Source organism: Accipiter gentilis, chromosome 1 (genome assembly GCF_929443795.1).
Source record: "Accipiter gentilis chromosome 1, bAccGen1.1, whole genome shotgun sequence".
NCBI classification, from domain to species: Eukaryota; Metazoa; Chordata; class Aves; order Accipitriformes; family Accipitridae; genus Astur; species Astur gentilis.
In genome coordinates, this window is record NC_064880.1 from 17,341,612 (window position 1) to 17,351,711 (window position 10,100).

At 44.8% G+C, this 10,100-nt stretch overlaps 1 protein-coding gene across 41 annotated transcripts in view; it reads right to left on the reverse strand.

The window, feature by feature from the left end:
- Positions 1 to 9,710, reverse strand: part of MAP2 (microtubule associated protein 2) — a 238,206-nt gene extending 228,496 nt beyond the window's left edge. For 32 of the 41 annotated variants that reach the window (XM_049813666.1, XM_049813594.1, XM_049813586.1 and 29 more), the window contains exon 1: positions 9,572 to 9,710. The gene's annotated coding sequence lies outside the window, so the exon portion shown is untranslated. Of the gene's footprint in view, positions 1 to 9,227; positions 9,348 to 9,571 lie in introns of those variants that run through there. The other 9 variants (XM_049813863.1, XM_049813862.1, XM_049813823.1 and 6 more) reach the window with 3 other exon arrangements.
- Positions 9,711 to 10,100: the final 390 nt, after the last annotated feature.

Consider the following 10,100-nt stretch of genomic DNA (forward strand, 5'->3'; position numbering starts at 1 on the left):
CTGCTTCTTTGTATCTGTTGTTCAACAGCCTCTGAAAATCCTGGACAGGCAAATTCTATGCCTATTGTTGTGTCAACTCTGAAAATAAACCTACCAGCTACAGCTGAAACAAGTCTCCACAGCTCCACAGTTTTTCAAATAAAAACATAACACATGCCTCTGACCTCTCTTTTTGCCTTTTTAATGCATGCAGAGATCACTCCCCCAACTAGAGGAAAACTCATTTTTCGCTTACCTTCCTTCTCCCTTAGGCAATTGAGAAAAAGCCACCAAAACATTGCCAGAGAAAACACAAAACCACATTACATCTGAAGCATTCATTCTCTTGCCCATCCCAGGACACTGACAGACCACTTCACTGCACACTGGAATTAAGCAAAGACACTGGGGGTGACCTTGCAATAACTTGCAATTTCACTCTCTTCAGAAAAAAACTTACTACTCCTATCAGTATATAAAATGAATTAGCAGCCAAAATAACTCAGATCTTCTAAGTGACTGAAGCCTCAGAACTGAAATTCACCTGAGAATGGCAAAACAATAAGAGCAAAACAAATCACCTGGTGCTGACTACAGTCAGAGGTATTTCAGAGGAATGACCCAAAATGCCAACTCTGCAATACCATGTCTTCAAGGAAATAGTTCTTTCTGATCCTAGTAGTAAACATAGCTTCATGTCCTGAAGTATGGAAAACATTAAGTTTGCCCAATATCTTTTTCAAGTACTTATTCCCTCCTCCTGCTTGAAATAGGATGCAAGGAAAAAAATTATAATAAATAAATCAGTCCTAAATAAATAAGCAGTCCTAAACTACTTAATTCAAAGTGTAAACAAGTTACTTACTTTAAATACAGCTTTCAGCATCACCATGTTGCTCTGTCCCCACCACTGGAACAAAAGAGACAATTCATAACCCCACCCAAAAAGGAGTATCTGCCTTAAAACAACCAGTAGCATTTTTATCTGCTGGCTCAGGAAGCTACACACCTTCCACCAATTAAACTCTGCCATTGTCAGCATCTTAAAAAAAAAAAATAGTTTTAGTTATAGTCAAGGGCTGCTCTCTCATAAATAGCAGTGTACATATTCATTTGCACTGCAAGACAACAAGTAGAATTAAGTTCATAAAGAGATTTCAAAGCAAGGTATAAGGCATCGTTTCAGCAGATACTACTTGACTGGCTCTCAGTGTCTCAAAGCCTGAGCTTGTGATAGGGGCTTCAAAGGCAACTTAGTTCAGATGAACCAAAGAACAGAAACCCCCCATGATTACAGCTGCTTGGTGCACATCAAGCAACACTGGCAGCACCTGCACAAGTCAGCTCTCACCCAAAAGCGAGTCTCTAAATGGACTCAAGGGCTACAGAGATGGCTCATGGGAAAGACTTGATTAACTCTGTGCCTGTTGGTAATTACAGGTAATAATCCAGGTCAGTGCTGGCATCCTGATACCAGTGTTACCATCTAAACAAGCACACAACCATTCAGGCATCTGAATAATCACTATCATAAATATGATAAAATAAGAAAGTGTGTTTCTAACTTCTGAGTGCCTGTAATTATCAATTAAAGCCTTGCAACTTATTATTAATTCCACTTATTGCTAACAGTGATGCTGCAAGTGTACAGTGGACCAAAGCAAGTGAAGGCAAGAAAACCCCAAAAAAGCCTAAGTGAATTCAGTTTTTTTGCCCATAGAAACAGTTTTATACTAGAGGTCATTTTAAGTGAATGTAATTTGACTACACTTTTTTCCCCCCAAATGTATTCCACAAAAAAAGTTCTCAACTATTCATATTGAAAGTCACATTTAAGAGTATTTTTAATCTGGCATTCAAAATCCTGACAGCATTTTAAGCAACACTAGTAGCATACCATTTAAAATTATCTAACCTAAACGATTGTAAGTATTACCTATAAATCACTGCTGCTAATTTTGGCAAACTATGTGGAATATAAAATTATAGAAATTAGTCATATTATAAAATGCATTTTATTCAAAGTCTTAGACAAAAATTTATTATATGCTGTAACAGGTAGCAATAGGTAATATGAAATGCTTACATTCAATATTTTGCTAAGTCTTATTCAGAAGCACAACCCGCTCTCTATACCCCTAAAAGCTTAACTTTGCAGAACAATATGGAATGAAAGACCTTATTTACCACACTCTATCCCTTGATCTTTGGAATTAATCACATTATTAACTGTTCCCCAGCCCCCCAGGGAGTTCTGTTTGTTTGTTTTTTAATTTCTCTCATGTTTGCCACCTTTCCCTTTACTACTCCAGGAAATATACATATTTTATCTCCCTAAACAACAAGAAATATACAGTGTCCTTCCTCCTGATTTGTGGGCTGCTTCATCATTTTCCTGGGGGAAATTTTCTTAATGGGATATCAAATCAATAATGTCAGAAGAGACGGGCATGGGGACAAAAAAAAAAAAAAAAATAACTTGCCACTTTCCTTCCAGACACACCTAGCCCCAACCCTAAATGTCAGGTCTGCTCTGGACTCCTGGCAACACAGACACTAACTCCCAGGTGTATTCTGAGCATGATGACAGGCTGTGAAGAGCATCCTTAGGGCCAAACTCTGCCCTGACTGAATCAGTGCAAATCAAGAACACCACCGATACAAATCTGGACGAGCTGACTCTCTTAATTCAGAAATCTCCCTCCTATTCTTGTGGCTGTCTCCCTGCACCACATATTTTCTAATACAGGTGTGGGGGAGCGCTGAAGGAGGGCAGGGTAATTCTGCAGGTCAGGAAGCAGCTTAGAGCCAGCACACCTGGCTTCATCTCTGATTCACTCCCACCCCAAGTTACAGGTTGACAAGCAGGATGGGATGTGAATGACTGAACACCCAGAACACTCCTTAAGCGAGCTCTACTCTCCTTTTCCTTTGCAAATCATTCAACTCCACCCCTGCATCTCTCCTTTTTGAACCCTTGGATTTTTTCCTCAGCCTTCTTGAATATTTTCTAATTGCTGAGGGAAGTAAAAGCTAGTACTGATTTCAGCATGACTCAAGGGAAGCAGGCAAATGCCTAACTGCATGAACACAGTCTTGCTGCAAACAGGAGCGGCAGCCTGAATGCCCACCACACCCTGCAACACAATCACCAAACAGCAGCTTGAGACACCTGAAAAGCACGTCAGGCACCAGCAGACGGGGATTTGTCACTGAGAGGCATCTTTCACATAAATATATAGCTGCTGTTAATCAAGCCATAGTCACAGTAGCTCAAATAAAGGTAGCAGCTCTGCTTTCCAAGTGATACCACATGGCCAGAACAGGAATGGGTGCCCAAGCAATACCTTACCAGATCACAGGGAAGCAGCTGCAAGAATGGGACAGGGGCTTTAAAACTTTGTCTCACAATCGGCCAGGGAACAGCGGAATCACGTTAACATTAGCAAGTGTTGGATGTCATCACTGGGAGTCATTCCTTGCAGCATACAGCCTCAGGTCCGGAGTCCAGACAAACTCCCCAAGAGCAGATCAGAACCTGAACCCTCCTTAAAGTCAAAGAATTTTGAACATGCACTTTCAGCCCATTTCACAGCAAACACAGAAAAGAGGTTTTCCTCACAGTCCCCCTCAGTCTCTGAGCTTTCCCAGAAGTTACAGGGCTCTTTGTACTTAGGGTCTGGCACGTTGCACTTGCCTGCATTGGCATAACAAGTTACACAGATACCTTCTACAGAAATGGAGCAGAACACACACACACACACACACACAAAAGAGGGAGAGACTTGGCTCTGCCTCAAACCAGCCAGGGTTCATCTGGGCACAACCTGGGCAACACCATGGCTGAGCAATGTAGAGAAGCAGGCCAATCAATGCAGCTCTGAACTCACAACCAGCGGATCTGGGTTTCTGGCCCAGCAGTAAAGCAGCCAGGTCAATTTTTAAGGTCCACAGCACTTTCTACTGTTCATCTCTGGATCAAATTTGGACCAAGGCTGGAGTTTTCAAAAGCAGAACCCTAACTCTGTTCTGAACCTTTAGAATATTCCTATCCTATATTTTGAGATATTTTCTAACTTTGTTCATCCAAGATCAGAACCACAGGAAAAGTGGCAAGTTTTGCATGGTGAAGCAGCTCTTCTAACAGATAAATGTATGTTCCTCAAAACAGAACTGACAGCTCCTAGTTTTAAAGCAGAAACCAGCCCCTAGCATTCTCTCCAGAAAATAAAGTGAAAACATAGGGTTAATTGAATCAATAGGTCTTATAATTAAATGCTGCCAAGTTAGCTGACATGATTGGACTGCTGGTTTTGTTTTGTGGGTTTTTTTTTTTAAATGTTGTTTATCCAGAGGTTGCATATGCTTTAAATACAGCTGATTTTGCAAATGGCTATTGAAATTTAGTTTAAATCTGCCTCGGGGGACAAATTGACAAGTTTCACAAACAGAAAAGTAAGTTTTCATTGGCTCAACTCACTGGAAGCTACTGTGATCTAACTGCACTGTGGTTAATAGAAGTACTAACAGAAAACTCTTCCTGCTTCTTGCCAGGGGCTTGACCAACACGAGACAAGATACATTTCTCAGATCCTCGTACCCTTGAGTGAAAATTGTAAATGAAGGAGCAGAATTTGCCAGAGGGGCTAAATTCTACCTACAAATCCATAACTTAAGAATTCACAGGTATAAACTGATTATTTCCCTGAAGGGGAAAAGTACCCCAGATTTTCCATGAGAAAACAGCTGAAAAGGGCATTGTCTTTTCCAGATGGTGCGAGTCAGGTGCAGATTCAATGAATTCAACACAGTTATATTGATTTTCTCCACTTAACACTCACTCTTGCTTGTAATAGGGCCATTGTCTCCCTTATCCTATATGAGCATACAGATACATATACATATTTTATCTGGAAAACGGACACCATGTACTAAAATAAACAAATACTTATTACACCACAGAAAGTTAGAAAAACAACACTTTTAAAAAACGCTAAAAGAGAAACAGCCTATCAACGAGCACTAACCTGTCTCGTAGACTACAGAAAACAAAGAGCTTTGATAAATCTTTATACTACCAAGGTTGCCCCAAGCCTCACCTTTTCACCATAATTCCTTTCAAACTGGCACCCTTACAAAGATGCAAGATAGTGAGTACAAACACCAACACTCTGTTGTCTCATTATCATTTTGAATGATTGTGACAGGCTCCCTGCCACCTCCCCAATCAAGACAAAAGAACAAAGATCAGTTTCATCTGCAAGACTGCTGTAGAGAAAAACAGTAGTGAGTGTAAAACCATTAGGAGCAACAGCATTAGCTCATCTTTTCTCCTTAATACAGCAGCAAACAATTAGTGTTAAAGTAAAATGGGTCAATCAAGACTTCAAATCTTCTTAACAGCTAGTACAGTCAACCCATGTGGCCACAGCAATCCAAATTAACCCCATGGATACATCAGTCCTGTCCTCCAATATCCAGAAAGCAATTGCAAATGTCAAATTGAATCTCCTTCTAAAACACCTGCCTGTAGTTCAGTAGCATAACCTGTGATTAAACCTACCCATGAAACAAAAGATTTCACTTCTACTGAGGCAGACGGCTGAAGAAACCACTTCTGTTTCCAGCACCAAACCTCTAAATCAGCTCCACCCTATGGAAGTCAGTCTCATGCTGTTTTTTCTTATTAGCTGTGATGCACTACAGAACTGCTGCTAATAAGCACACCTGTACATGAAGCAAAGAATGGAAGAAAAAGCACCAGCCCTAAACATGTCAAGACCCACCCATATTCTCCCTTGGTGTATGCATGTGTGTTTAGGAAGGGGGTAAGCAGTGTAGTGATTTCACATAACATTGTTCATTTCCATGCTTTCTCTGGAGGCACTTGGCACCACCAGACATCAAGGGTTTTCCACCACTGAGCCCACATACCCCGAATTTACACTCTTTCCCTTTTTAGCAAAAATATTCCCTTTCCCCTTAAAAAAAACATGCTTAACTTTTAAGCATGCTTAAGGCTTAATTTCAAGGGCAATTAAGCATGTGTTTAAACAACTGAATAAACCCAGATGGACCAAAACAAGCATCTTTGAGTCTTAGGGAACAATTCTACATGTCAGCACACGCATTTTATTTCTTCCTCAAGTACACACATGGACTTTAAGGTAGCACACAAACAAAATATCCAGATCATCAGATAATTCAGGTTAGAAGGAACCTTAGGAAGTCATCTAGTCCTAGGATCCCAGGATATTACACCTTTCCAAATTTCTGGCTGTTAATTCATTCATGTGCATATTAACAGCAACACTCCCTGATCCCTTTCTAGGTAAGGCTTCAGTTCAGCTACAAATGTCCTGCAGGCAGGGGTGCCTCTTTGGGGTACCCCAATAAAGCCAAGGGGTGGTTTTTTTCTTTTGGTGTGAGCCAGAGGTTATACCAGATCAGTTCTCAGTGCAGTCAGTGCCTGTGCTACAGGCAAAAGATTTGTAAGGAACTTAGTCCTTTGAACTGACCCACAATTTATAGAGAAGCACTACTATCAGAGCTTTTTTTTTTTTTTCCCCCTTTCATAAGTTAATTATTTGTCCCATCATGGCAGATCAGATTTCAGACCTCACAGATGCTGCAGGTGCACTACAAGTCCTGTCAGCACCTTCCGACTTTGTAGAGCTTGTAGTAATAAAGAGGTAACTTTCTGAAAGCCATCATCATAAAGTCCTCACAACCTAAATTCTTTTTGACTTCTCCCTCTTCCCACCCCTTTAAAAAAACAAACCTGTCTCCAACACATGTGTATGACATGCCACATTTGGGGTTGATAGCTGAAATAGTCCAGCAGTCTGCAATGGGCCTCACCCACAAATTTCTGTCTTTAGATATTTCTACGATTTCCACAGCTCAGACAACTGTTAAGTGAGCACAGGGCCAGAGCTAGAGAGGCCAGAGCCCACTCTGGTGTCACCACACATTGCAGATATTTCCTCTCACGAATCCAGGTATATGGTGTAGCAAATGGTAACTCATATGGAAAGCAGCATGACACAGGCTGAAAGGCAAGGTATGCTTCTGGAAAATGATCTAGCAACAAGGGAATTCTTAACCCACAGACTGCAGCAATTCGTTTAGGGACTACTGTGATCAGATCACTCGTGCCCAGGCAGAGCACCTCAGGGGTCATTAAGTAATGACTTTTTCTTTGTTCTCAGAAGATATTTAAGGAGCACAGCTAAGTGGGTAATGACATGACATACCATAACAATTACATCAGATCTCTAAATCAAGGGTGTAAATGCCGCTTTATGTAACAAACTGCATGAGAAGCACAATGAACTGCCCTCCATGCTCAAAGTGTGCTAAAATTCTCCACAGAAGAACAGCAACTTTTTATTCTCAGGATGACAGCTTTGGCTTCTCTCAAACACCCACAGGCAATGCGCAATATGGGTGCAACAAATTGTAAAGTTCCATTAACCAAATCCTGTCCCTTGGGTAAAAGACAAGAGGAGATAGAACTTACACCACTGCACCTCACTGCTGAAATCACCCCTCTTCGCAGAGCCCTGCTGCACCAGGGCTTACCTGTGTGTTTCATTTCCATGCTGAACAGTCTCAATAACCTGGGGTTATTTTCAGTGTGTTAGTTTAGCTCATCTGTAAACACCTGAGCTCCAGGAGACTGGTACCACATTAAGATCAGGGTCTTGCCCACTGCTGAGTGCATCGTTGGTGTTTTGCAAATGGGTGAAATGAAATATGCAGGGAGGAACTCAGTGGTTCCTAGACCTAGGTGCTACAAGGGTAAGTCTGGGCTCCATTTTACATATCACACATTCAGAACATTAGCAGCAGAAACATACACCCACCCACAAACTTAACTAGACTTTGCTAACTGAGGAGTGTTTTTAGCACACACAAGGAAGGTGCCCATTCTCTCATTGTTGGTGAATCACTTAGTGATCTAAGAAGTAATAGCAGGGGTAACTTCACCAGGTAATGCTCTCAGCACATTCTCTCCCTCTTCCCAGCAAGGGCTGAGATGCTGTGATCACGTCATCCAATTGGGAGGGAAGCGAGAGAAGCTATAGAAAATAAATACATCCTGCAGCTGAGCCTCTTCTTGGGTGCATCAGCTATGAGATCTGTAGTCTAGACATCCCTGCAAGTCTAAACCAGCACAGGTGAAAATAAATAGGTTCTTTCCCAGGGAGAACACAAAGGTTTGAGGAAGAAATGGGAAGAAACAGAACAGAAAGGATATGTGCTTCAATCTTGCAAGGAAGAACCCTTCTGAAAAACAAAGGGACAGGTCTTCTGAATGGCAAGTGGCACAAACACTGGACAGCAAATGATTTTTTTGAGAAAAGATGGAGTAAGATTTACTGACACAACCACAAAGACATGACAAATTATGAAAAGGGATGCTAGAGACCTAGAGTAAGACTTACAAAATATGTACATATACGTCCCATTCTACTGCATGATTTTATGTTAATGACCACTTATGTGTGAAAGCCTGCTACTTTATATCGGGAAGAAGCCTACATGAAAATCCACCAACAAAGTGGAGAATACCTTTATTCAGAGGAAAATTGAAATTTCCTGTTTAGCATAGGGAAATAAACGATGTCAGTATCTTACATACAGGAAGCAACTCTCACGGCATGCAGCACACCCCCTTCTTTACCAAGGGTGTTTCATAAAGCACATCTTATTCAAACGGCAAGTCGTAATTAGTGTCTCAAACATACGCAACAAATTGAGGCAAGCAGTCTTTATTTGGTAGATCATATTAGGCGCAACATTACGCCACCGCAGAGCTGCATATGCTCACGGCTTGTACCTGCAGCACTTCAAGCAAGGCACATTTTGCATAATTTTCTTACATAAAAAGGCTTTGTTCTCCACCGCCTCACTGCGGCTACCAGCCTCCCCGTGCACAGTTGTTTCCTCTCCGCGGCTGAGCCATTCAATACAGGGAATGATTTTTTTTTTTTTCCCTCCCCGATGCAAATTAAAAGCGCTTACAACCATCGCACCCCCTCGTCTCACACAATGTTCTTTGTTCAGCCTTACAGATCCTTTTAGAGGAGCTTAGGAGTGGGAGAAGGACAGACGGTTACATCCCTTAAATGGTTTTTACAGCCTAGAGATGCTCAAAAAACGCTTAAAGGCAGTTGGCGAAAGTCGACTGCCCCTCCGAAGATAAAACAGGGGTTATCGGACAACTGCCCCCCTCCCTTTACCTCCGACCACCGCTCCGGCAGGTCCGCAGGGGCGACCGGCTGCAAACTTCGGCCCGGGTACACCTTCTGTCAGAGCCCGCGCCCGGCTGAGGAACACGCGCGGGGCCCGGGCCGACGCGACCCAGCCCCGCACCAACGGTCCCCAACGGCTCCCAACGGCCGCGAGGCAACTGGCGCGCGGCCAGCCCCCCCACCCCCCTCCCCGCTGCCGCTGCCACCGCCGCCGCAGGCCGTTTTGTCCTTTCTTCTCCTCGTCTTCCGACGGGCGCCCCCCGCCCCGGGCTGCGGAACCGCCGCCCCCGCCCGCAGCGGGGCGGCGGCGAGGGGCTCGGGAGGGTCCTTACCTGAGCGCCGCGGCGGCTGCCAGCACCGGGACGCGCTGCCGCGCCGAGGGGCTGAGAGAGAGGGCGCGCCGCCGCCGTGGCCGCCTCAGCCCGCGCCGCCGCTCTCGGGGCTGTCGTCGGGACGCGGCCGCCTGCGCGCCGCGAGCCCCCGGGACTTGCCCCCCCTCCTCCGGCCCCGCCCCCCTCCTCCGGCCCCGCCCCGGCCCCGGCGCCGGCGCCACTCCCGCAGGGCCCCCGCGGCGGCGGTAGCGGCGGCCGGCCCCTCGCTGCCGCCCCGCCCCGCCCCGCGCCCTGCCCGCCGCCCGCAGCGGCCCCTGCATTGCGGAGGGGCCCCGCGGCCCCTCCGGTACCTGTGCGGGGCGCTCCCGTTCCCGACACCCGCGGGGCGCGCAGTGCCGTCTGGCAGAGCGCTGGCTTAGGTGTTTTCATGGTGGCGTTTGTGCACAGCCGCTGAGGCGCTCCGTGACAGCCGGCCCCGGCCCCCGGCCTGGACCCAGCCCTCAGCCGAACCGGTGTCGTCCCGCCCTGC